This window comes from Nicotiana tomentosiformis, chromosome 2 (genome assembly GCF_000390325.3).
Source record: "Nicotiana tomentosiformis chromosome 2, ASM39032v3, whole genome shotgun sequence".
NCBI lineage: Eukaryota > Viridiplantae > Streptophyta > Magnoliopsida > Solanales > Solanaceae > Nicotiana > Nicotiana tomentosiformis.
This window is the reverse complement of record NC_090813.1, coordinates 102,284,287-102,296,225: the sequence shown is the minus strand read 5'-3', so window position 1 is coordinate 102,296,225 and position 11,939 is coordinate 102,284,287.

Below are 11,939 nucleotides of genomic sequence, written 5' to 3'. Positions count from 1 at the left end.
CTTCTTTGCATGTATTTCATATTGGCTTCTTTCACTTAAATATAAAAGGACCATTTTTTCATCAAGCAGAAAGACTACCAAAATATTCGGGCCAAGTGCACAGATAGCCGCTTGAAGGAATGTTATTTAGGATATAGTCGAAATTTACAAATTATTTAAAATTTAACCATTTCGAAATCAAACTTGAAAGTTGAGACCTCAGGTCTGAAGTTTCAACTTCACTCCTTCGAGTCTGAAGTTAGGAATTGACCAAGCATAACTTCGGACTTCAAGCAATTTTGGTTCAATGTGCTAGAAACAACCTATTTTTGCAGTAAGTACTAGAGTAGCCTATTAAAGTCATATAGTCCCCATGTTATAGGATTTTTGAACTGCAACATTTTTTTGATGGATCTATTCTTCCTCTGGAGAGAAGGATCCTCCGGAAACAGCCTTTCTACCTTCTTAGGGTAGATGTAAGGTCCGCGTACACATTATCCTCTCTAAACCCCATTTGTGGATTTCACTGGATTGTTGTTATTGTTATCGATTTATTGTAACATCTTTTTGATGGATATCAAACTAAAAGTAAAATCGATTATTTTATTATAGATAATTTAATTTTGTTATATGATGAATACACAAATGAAAAAGACGTATGATCAAATAATAACATTTGATGTTATTGACTTGGTCTTCAAATTATCCACTCAAGAAGCCTTTCCTCGAGTCCACATTCTGATGTACAAAGTGCAACCAAAGGAATCCAATGACTAATTAAAATAAAAAAACTATACAACATCATTTTGATTTTCCTGGTTTTTGTTGCTATGCAAAAGGCCAGAAATTAGAAATCTTTGCTTGTTCTATGAATTTGGTTACCAGGGCAAAGAATATGGTTAGCGACGACAAGACTAGCTTGCGGTAGGTATGGGCTGACATATGTCCAAGTTCACATGATTTAAAATAGTCTCTAAGACACTAACCCTTTGTCTCCTTAATTTTGTTTCTTTTTTCATTTCTTTTGGCTTTTCATATGTTTTATTTTTTTCACTTAATTAATGGGGAAAAATAACTGGAAGTCTGGATGGTAGAGCCACTAAGATGATTGTTGTTTTTAAGTTTTGCCAAAATAGAGTTTCCATAGTTTTGTTAAAAGTGATTGTTTGTGGTTTTACAAAGTAGGTAATCTGTTGAGTACTAAATTTATTTATTTATTTGACATTTTCAAGCTTAGCTTTTAAATGTTGCGAAAACTCAAAAACTCCTTTTTTGGGGGTAGAAACTCAAAAAAATAAGAATAAATAAATAAGATATAAGATTCGAATTTGTAACACTGCATTTCATGTCGTGACCTCTTGCTTCATAGAATTAAGTAAGCAAAAGACCATTTACAAGTAGAACCAATTACCATATTGACAGTTACAACACGATTTTATCAAATACTCCACCACTTAATTAATCAGTTGCGCTGAATCCCAAACTATTTGGGTCAAAATTTGAATTATTTGTATGTTCTGTCCTATTCAAGAAAATGCGATTAAATTCATTTAGAAGAAAATGTATACTCCTACTATAATATTGAAAAGTTCAGATTAATTTCGAAAAGTGTAATTTTTGTTAAATAATCCAAAAAAGCAAACACCCGCTAGATTATAATCCCTCTCGTAAGTTCCAATAAATTAGCCCTTCGTTAGCAAACCCACTTTAAAGTTATGTATCTCCTTAAACAGCTTCTATTGCTAACCACTTAGGGATCGTTTGGTAGCCGGTTAGAGAGGAGTTATCCATGTATTAAAACTACGATAACTTTATACATTGTTTGGTTAAAAGAAGGGGAAAAAATAATATCCACATAAAAGCTAACATAAGTTATACAATGTTTGGTTATTTTTTCCTCTTTTCCACATAAAATGTAGCATTACTAATACAATGTTTGATTCATGTTTTTCTTTTCCGCATAACTAATACATGTATAAGTTATGAGGGAATCTATGTATTATTTATGCAGGGTAGGAGGTGGAATAACATATACATGTATTAGTAATACTTATATTAAAATACAAAATGACAAGAATACTCTTTATTCAAACTTGTATTTTTTTGTTTAAAAATATATATTTAAACTATACTAACAATTTTAATAAAATAAAGTAAGCTAATAATAAATAACACTCATATTACATTTATATTACCAATCCTTATATAACTACCGTATAACTAATCCCTGCATAACTAATTCATGCATAACTAATTCCAACATAACTCAACTTTGCATAACTTATCCATGCATAACTAATCCCCGCATTACTTATTCCTGCATAACTAATACATACATAACTAATACCTGCATAACTAATACATGTACAACTAATACCTGCATAACTCTAACCGGCAACCAAACGACCCCATGGTTAATTTGCATAGGCGGCTCTTGAATTGAATTAATGTTATCTTCTCAAACAAAAATATATAGGAAAATATTAAACCAAGAGATAGTAGTAGGTGATCAGCTACAGAGGGCGTATGCAACCCCATAGACCCGGGTTCATCTGAACTCAATACTTTTAACGCGGTGTATAAATTTTTGAGTAAAAGTTTATTAAAATTCTAACAAATAATAGGCTTGAACACAAAATTTTAAGGGATTTTTTCGTTCCTATACAATATTTGAAACTTATTTACCAAAATTATTCTAATGTTACCCGCCCTAAACAAGGATTACTTACAAATTATATACATTTCACCTTAAAAGACTCTCAATCCATTATTAGTATCTTCAATCAAGAGATTTAGTTATACCTTTTTTCTTTTTTCTCTCCTCTCTCTAGACCTTACTTATATTTAGTTATGGAAACGGTCTAGTTGGATGAGGAGATTCGTCATTTGGTCCCACCTCCCAACGGTTCCCTATTATTGCCACAAAAGTACTATCCATTAGGCAACAGTTCAGTTGAAGTTGGAAGACAATGTTTTTCCAGAAATTTCTTTTACCTCTTTCTATATGAAAATAAGATGAACCATCTATTTAGTCAATAATTTTACCAGAAATAATAGGGGGCATTGTCACACCTGAACATAGTGTAAACGAGGCATAGTAAGCATAGTAAGAAGGTAATGTCTCCAAAAGCAGGCGACGAAAAACCTACATCGAATGTTGCAACTGAACAAAATTTAGTATCTCCTCGGACTTCAGAGAAGATAAAATCAACTGAGAAAGGAACAATATATGGTACATCAACATACAAATTAAAAATAAATTTCGTATAAATTTAATGCAAATTTGAATATCTACAACAACATACATAGTAAAAATAAATTTTATACAACTAATTATATATTATACAACTTATTTACTACTTATCTACAACTTTCATACATTATTTTTACCCTGTTAAATACAACTACAATATCATACAACTTAAATATAATTTTTATACAAATTTTGATACAATATGTCTTTGTATATATTTTGTATCTGATTTATATATATATTGTCTGTGGTGTGTGCTTCTTCCTCTCTAAAATTCCAATCAAAACTTACTCTCTTAATACAATTTTGATACATATCAATAACTTTATGTAAAAAGATAGTATTGATAACTTAAATATAAATTTTATACAACGATTCATACATTATACAACTATTTTTTAACTTTCATACAATATTCAAATAAAAAAAAATATATAACTACAACAGAATACAATTTACATACAACTATAATACAACTTTACTACAATTTCGTAAGTATATTGTATGTCATGTGTTCTTCTTCTTCTTCTTCTTCTTCTTCTTCTCCTTCTTCGAGTTTCAATCTGAAATTCAGCCAAAATCAAGTCTAATCTTCACTAAAACACCCTCAAAATTGAGATATAAACTCCAAATAATATTTCCAATTGTTTGCAACAACACCCATTCCAAACAAATAATGGCTTTTGAAAACCCAAATTCGATTTCAAAGTTTCAAAGCTTTTTAAGGGCTATCAATGGTGGAGAGTCAAACACCTTCAAAATTTATTGATTGACACTTTCAATTTGAACATCAATTGTACAACATGAAAGGAAATTTCTAAGTTAAAACGATTGAAATCCATTGATGAATTCCATTAAAACTCTATACAACAAGAAAGCATAAAAAAATAGAGAACATCAAATGAAGAAAAATTGGAAAAAAAAATAGAGAGGGAGAGTAGAGAGACGAAGAGAGAGAGAGAGAGAGAGAGAGAGAGAGAGAGAGAGAGAGAGAGTTGTTTGAACAAAAAGTATAGTTTTCAGTTGGAACTATTATATTTATGTAATAACGGGTTAGACCTAGTTAACGACAACATCTCTAGATGCGAATCGTGAAAACGTGTATAAGGTGGGACAAATCCAATAAGGGGTCGACAATAAGTAATCATAAAGTATGAGCAATAATGGAAGAGTAACTAATAATAAATAGCAATAAATGACATTTAGATAAATAGAAAAAGTGGTTCACCCAATAAACAATGAGATGGATGATTATTCCCCCTGACAATGATGAGTGACAGACAGATCTTAGAACATTTGAAATATTCTCGGATCTGATGGAACAGTGAGGAATAATATGAGTAAGAATCTTGATAAAAAGGTAGTCTTTGTATCTTTACAAGAGAGAGAGGGAATATCTTTTAGCAAAGTCTTCTCCTATCACAATGAATATTGATCTTGTCCAATTTCACTCCTCTATTTGAGGATATGAAAACGGTCGATGCAATAGTAATACCCAACAAGGAGTCGGGGTCGATTTTCCATAGGGAGCTATGAACGGGTCTTAGGAATATATATTATAGTGTATGAGCTTGAATTATCTCAAATTGCACTTCCATAAATTTGGGTTGTTTCTAGGTCTAATTTAAACGAAGATTACAAACTAAAAAGTTAAACTAGGAAAATATTTTTGGTTATTTTTCAAATGATATGAAAGGCCTAGGGCTATAACCTTCACCTAGGTGTTCGCCTAATATGTTATAAATTTAAAAGCTTGTTTTATTGGTCGGGGTGTATTATAGCTATCAACACCCAAGTACCCACTCAATACCTCTCGGTCAGAGAGTGATTTTGCCCAATTTGAATTTCTCAAGTCCAAATGGGTATTGAACAAAACAGTTGATGATAAGCTCAAGTCAGGTTTTACTATCTCTAGGTTCAACCCTTTAATTAGGCTTATCAATCTCTCGATTGACCCAATTTATTGTTAGCCAAGTTTTCCTAGACTAAGTCTCTCTTTCTCAAGTAGAGACCGCAAATATGTATGAAATAATGTTTGCAACTATTAATTCTTCACATAAAAGCAAGAACTAGGCTAGATAATCAACACCCAACAATAAACAAGCAATAAATCAAACACACATTAAGTTTACACACTAGGGTTGGTCACAACCCTAGTGAAAATCTAGCTACTCATGCTTAAATTGGAAGAAAAACAAGAAAAAGTGATAATTAAACCCATATTGATAATTAAAATGATGAAATCAATATTCAAAAAAGCTCAAAATAGCAAAAACTACTAAAACGAGTAAAAGAAAACGTCTACTGTAGCTGCTGATGTCAAAACTTGACCTAAAAAAGTGAAACTCTTCTATTTATACAGTGCTGCAATTTTCAAATAAAAATGCCCTTTCGGAGGTTCTGCGGCCGCACAATTCCATGTGCGGTCCGTACTTTGCTTCAGCCTGACAGGAATGGAAACCTGCGGCCGTATAATTCTGAACTGCGGCCGCACTTCTCTCTTTCTGCGGTCCGCGCATTTCTGAGTGCGGCCGAACATTGCTCTTATGCGAACCACACAAATGTGACTGCGATCGCGTAGAAGTTCTTCTGCGGCCGCACAATAATTATGCGGTCTGCACTTCTGTTGAACTTGAGATGTAGGTTCTATGAACGTTTTCTCTTGCCCATGTTCTGCTGACACACATGTCATGTGCGGACCGCACTTTGCACTTGTCTCTGATAGGAGTTTCTTCACAATCTGAGGTCCGCACTTCTCAGCTTCTGTGCCTGTTTGTGTCTTTGAGTTCAAATCACTTTTTCTTGAGTTGGATTTCATCTTGGGGGCTCATTTCCCATTATTCCTACAATTAAGCATATTTCATCAGTTTTCGGGAACACAATTAAATATTTTTGGACTAAAACGAAAGGAAATAAGTAGTCAAAATTCCCACAAATCAACTCCCCTAAAATTAAGCTTTTGCTTGTTCTCAAGCAAATAAGGTAATTCCCACCTCCATAAGTTAAGAGCTATTCATGCTAATAAAAAATGCATCAATCACGCATCAATTGAGACCAACAATTACCCACAACACTTATGAATTATTAACAAGGCAATGGGTTGAACTTTTAAGCACAAATAGTTCTAATATGATAGTTGAGCATCAAGAGTTGACTTTATTCATCAAGGAAGCTCGCTCTTTCATGTAGATCATTGTGGATCCCAAACTCCTCCTCTCTACTCTCCGTTTGCATATCTCACTTAAGAATGTAGCACTCAATTTAAAGATTTGTGAAAGGTTCGCTCATCTCTCTCAAAAGAATGTCACAAGTATGGCTTTAAGTACCATAGGCTTGCCCCTCATGTAAGTCATCACTAATGTAAGTTCACTCGGCATGAGATCACGTAGGGCTTTTTCGGAATGCAATGAAGGATTTTGGACTACGGTTGGATATGCTATGATAGAACGGGTATCTTTCCTTAACCACTCCATTTTCTCCTATCGGCTCATGCTTTGCCAACTCTTTGAGGCATTTTATTTTCCATAGGGGGATTAGAGAGACTTAGCATCACTCTTTCTTGGTCATGATATTCATTTTCTCCTTCTTTGCTTTCTCCATGCTTTGCATCATTACTTTTCTTTGAATCCCTTCAACTCTTCAACTTATTCACTTTCTTTTTGCATTTTTCTTTTTGTTCTCTTTCTTTTTCTTGACTTTCCTTCTCTTTATCTCTTTTCTCCTTTTGTGCCTTGATACCCTTTTCAAACTCCTCGTCTCTCTCTCCCAAACTTACATTTTTAGCTAATTGTTTCACAAGAGTGTTAAGGAAAGCTCGGGTGCCAAGAGAGGGTCACGACAGAATTGTAACATGGTTATCAAATGAGAAAGGTTTTAGGCTCAAATGGGTTGACTAGGGATAACAACATTGGTGAGCCATGGAAAATTTCAAGTGGGTCAAGGATAGCCTACAATCACTTCTAAAGCTAAGCAAAACTTAAAATTTCGCTTAGAGACACATTCGAGGTAAGTTCTGGACCATTCGCACGGGTACTTGGACTTGAATAAAAAACATCTCACCTGTCACACAGCAGGATTGTTAAAGAGGATAGAGTCGAGGGCCCACAATGACCATATTCAAGATTGAAAATCACTATGGTTAGACTAAACCATTCGATGGTTGCCTAAGTCAACACAAGAGTCACAAGGTCACTAACTAGAGATATATCTTTCCAAAAACCTTGTTTTTAATCATAAGCACGCAGTTAAGTGTGTTGGTACCAAGTGAAGCATGTATTTAATCATAAGCACGTAGTTAACTGGATCTCTTCGAGCCTGACTCAATTAGGTCTTTTTGTTCATTATTACTACTATTCTTACCTAAAAACCAAAAACGAACTTAATCCCTTAAGAAGGTTGTCACGCCATCCATCGCTGGGAAGAGTCACCCGGTTCACACAAAAATGACTTTTGGAAAGAACCGTGGCATTAAGAAAACCAAAGGCTTATTGTTGACTAAAACATAAAAAGAAGCTACAAAATTAAAAAGAAGCTATTATATTAAACATAGACTAGTAAGAAAACAGAATAAAGAAGCTAACGAATATATATAATAAGAGAGGAAAAGAGAGAATATATACATCAAGAGAGAACAAAGAGAATATATATATACAGAATGAAGAGAAAGAAGAAAATATTGTCAGTTACTACAAACCAAATGTCTAAACGTCATCTAAATAGCAAATCAAATTACTCCACCCCCCAAATAAAAATAAGCATTGTCCCCAATGCTTAATCAAAACAAGAATAAAGAAGGGTAAGAGTGAAAAAGACTCCCAATGTGGCCTTGGACATCTCTGTGTCCATAGCAGCGTCACCACCCTCAGTCTCCTATAACTGGATCTCATCATCATCTGCTTTGGGAGTAACTGGGTTGGTGAACATCTGGCGTACTACCTCAGTAGTGTCGGCAACCAGGTCTGGCTCCTCAGACTGGCCAGCTGGTGCCACTGGAGCTGATGGTGCTGCTGGATCTACTGGTGATGGTGGGTCTGACCCCATGAGCATATCAAATGAAAGATCACCAGCTACTGCTATCTTGATCACCTCTCTCCTCAGCATGTCAGCTGATATTTTGGATGCCTAGGATTTCTTCATTTTCTTTACCTGCTTCCCCATCTCCTCAATCACTGCTCCATGTGCTACCAAGGTGTTCATGATGGTGGTATAGTTCTCCAAGATCTTCTTCAATGCATCCTCCACTGTCGGAGGAATCTGGGGTGCCGGAGTGGATGATTGTGCTGCAACATCACTGTATATATGAGACAACTTTGCAGAGGCTCGCTAGTGTTTGGGAGACTCACAACGCAGATAGTGGATGAATGGGAATGGGAATGGGAACTGGCTTCAAAGCCGATGTGGAAGGCACTGATGCTGAAGGACATGAAGAAGGAGGTGGATGCATAGATGTTGCACCATCAGCAGGCTCTGCTGAAATAGATGACATGTCAACTATCTCAGCAGCTACCCCGACGGGCTCATCAAACTGGCCTGCAGTAGTAGAGGGTTGACCCTTTTTTTTTGGGTTTCCACCACCCATCAAAGAATACCATGAGAAGGGCTTCTTCGCCTGCACCTTGGTATCAAAATCCCTCTGCTCCACACCCGCATCCGTAAGGTACTCAATGATAGTGTTGGGATACAGGTAGGAGGTGTCACCTTGCCTGACGACCACAGACATGTTGGCCGACATAACGACACCCACATTGATTGGGTACCCGGTCATGATAGAAACGACTAGCATTGCCCGCTGAATTGGAAGATTTGTTTCATTTTGGCACGGGTCTAGTCTGCTACACACAAATGTTTGCCATCCCTTTGCCTCAAAATTTAAGGTGTTCCGCTGAATGGGAACCCCTGTTGTGATCCATGATGGAGGCGGTCCCAGACCTGCAAGAACCTCAGCTAGCCATGGTCGAACTGCATCTCACAGTGCTAACTTTTCCAGGTATTGCACATGCTCCACATTCTCAAACCTTAAATACGTGTTCAGGGTGCTCAGATCGAATCACACCTTTAGATTTCTCACTTTTGTTACCTTGGTCCCTTTCTTGATATGCGCCACATTGGCGTAAAATTCCCGGGCCAGGTATTACTTGGCATCTACCACACTTTTGGTGAACAACATCCACCCCTTCCATTCCCGGATTTGTCTCAACACTGTCGGGTTGTATTTTTCAAGGTCTTTTATCATGAACTGACGCTCAAGAGTGAGCGATCTCATTGGCCACCACTCTTAGAAGCTTGTGAAAGCAGCCAAACTGACAAACCTATATTCCCAAATCTATTTCTTTTTCAACCTCTCAAAGCCGATAACTCTGGTATCACCCCTCGACCATCATCCGGAATATCCTCAACATCCACTGTAGTAATAGGTGCGTCAGGGGCATGTGCGGATGAGGGCTCTGAAGCCTGACTGTCATCTTCCGAACCCTCGGAAGAGCTCTTAGAGGAGGAAGGCTCGTCTCTAAGTTGGTATCTTCCATGTGGCTACTGTGGTTGTGATTGAATAACAGGCTGCTCTTGTATTGAGTGACCCTCCGACGCTTCCCGATATGGGGCATATGAACTAGACTCGGAAGGCTTGAGCTGTTTTCCTCGGCCTGCTATGGCTTTCTTACTGATTGCTCTTTGGAGGGAGAGGGTATATTGCTTTGCTTCTACCTCTGGAAGGATCACCCATCCCCTTTGATGTATCACCACGACCTCCTGATCTAACCATTTTCTGTAACAAACAGCAACATGAGTCAGTCCAAATTAATTGCAGATATACAGAAAGTCACAGAACAAAACATGTTGCAGGGTGGGGAAGTGCAGTCCGCACAATTGCAAGTGCGGCCGCATCAATGAAACTGTGGTCAGCAAAATTGCAAGTGCGGCCGCACATGAAACTTTCCAAAAGTGCCAACTCTCTGATGACAAAGATTTTCCTGATATGCGGCCGCACACACTTTTCTGCGGTCGCGATAAAATTACTGCGGTCCGCACAATTTTAAGTGCGGTCCGCACAATCTTGCCTTACCAACTGCCCTAATCTATACTTCTGCGGACCGCACAATTCCTTGTGCGGCCACACATTTCAATATTCAATAGGGCAGAGTCCTGTAGGTTTTCGATTTATTCACAAATTGGACATGGTGATAGAAACTAAACATGATAATCAAACTACCCACTCCCCGAAAAGCAAGTAAGAGTTAGCCCACACAATTTAAACCCCACATGGACATGAAATTGACAAATGGTCTAAATTAACTAACAAATTGTAAATTAAACTAAGAAAATTGAAGAATCCTAGAAATGATTTGAACATACTAGTAATGAATTGGTGCTAAGGAATGATCACATATGTGTAATTAGGTGGTAGATGATTGAATAAGATGCGTGCAAAATTTTAGTTTGATTTCTCAGAGAATGGAAAGTTTCAACAGTAGCCTTAGGGTTACTATTTATACACAGTGGGTCTGGTTAAGGAATCAAGAGACGAGTGCGGCTGCAAAATTCCTTTTGCGGTCTGCACTCTGTTAGTTGGTGTTCCACTTCCTTTTGATGATCTGTGGTCCGCAGATTTAGATGTGCGGCTGCAGATTTCGGTGCGGACCGCAAAATTCGTTGTGCGGCTGCACTTTGGCTGTTTCTCTAACAAACAAGCTTTAGAGAGTTTACATTTTCCATCTCAAGTTGTGCGGTCCGCACATGAATTGTGCGACCGTATTTGCCTTCTGCTGTAGTGTCCAAAATTGTGTTGTCCGCACTTTTTCCATACTTAGAAAATATTTCTAAGCACAGTTCTTGTAAAGCACACACCTTCCCGCAACACACTTCAAAACCTGTTAGCACAAAATAAGACCTATCTAAAGAAAAAGAAAAGAAAAAAAAGAAACATGGGTTGGCTCCCAAGAAGCGCCTGATTTAACGTCGCGACACGATGCAGATTACCATCACTTCAAATGAATAACTGCCACCACGTGGCCATCATCAACTTGTCCCAAATAATGCTTCACCCGGTGACTATTGACTCAGAATACCTCATCATTTTTGTTCTTCAAGTTCAATGCACCAAAAGGTGCCACACCCACAATTTCAAAGGGACCACTCCATTTGGATTTCAACTTTTTGGGTAACATCTTCAATCTTGAGTTGAACAACAAAACAAGATTGCCCACCTTGAAATCCCTGTTTCGGATGTATTTGTCATGATGGTACTTCATTCTTTCTTTGTACAAGGACGAACTTGCATATGCATGGTACCGAAATTCATCTAATTCATTCAAATGTGCAACCCGCAAGTTAGCAGCTATATCCCAATCAAGATTTAACTTATTTAAAGCCCACATGGCCTTGTGCTTGAGTTCCACAGGAAGATGACAAGCTTTTCCAAACACCAACCGGTATGTAGACATCCCGATAGGAGTTTTGAAAGCAGTCCGATAAGCCCATAATGCATCATCAAGCTTCTCTGACCAATCCGTCCGGTTAGCATTCACTGTTTTGGACAAAATACTCTTTATCTCCCGGTTGGAGACTTCCATTTCACCGCTAGATTAAGGGTGATAGGGAGTCGTAACTTTATGAGTGACACCATACTTGCTAAGCAAGGTGTCAAAAGCTTTGTTGCAAAAATGCGACCCATCATTGCTTATGATAGCCCGCGGAGTACCAAATCTTGTGA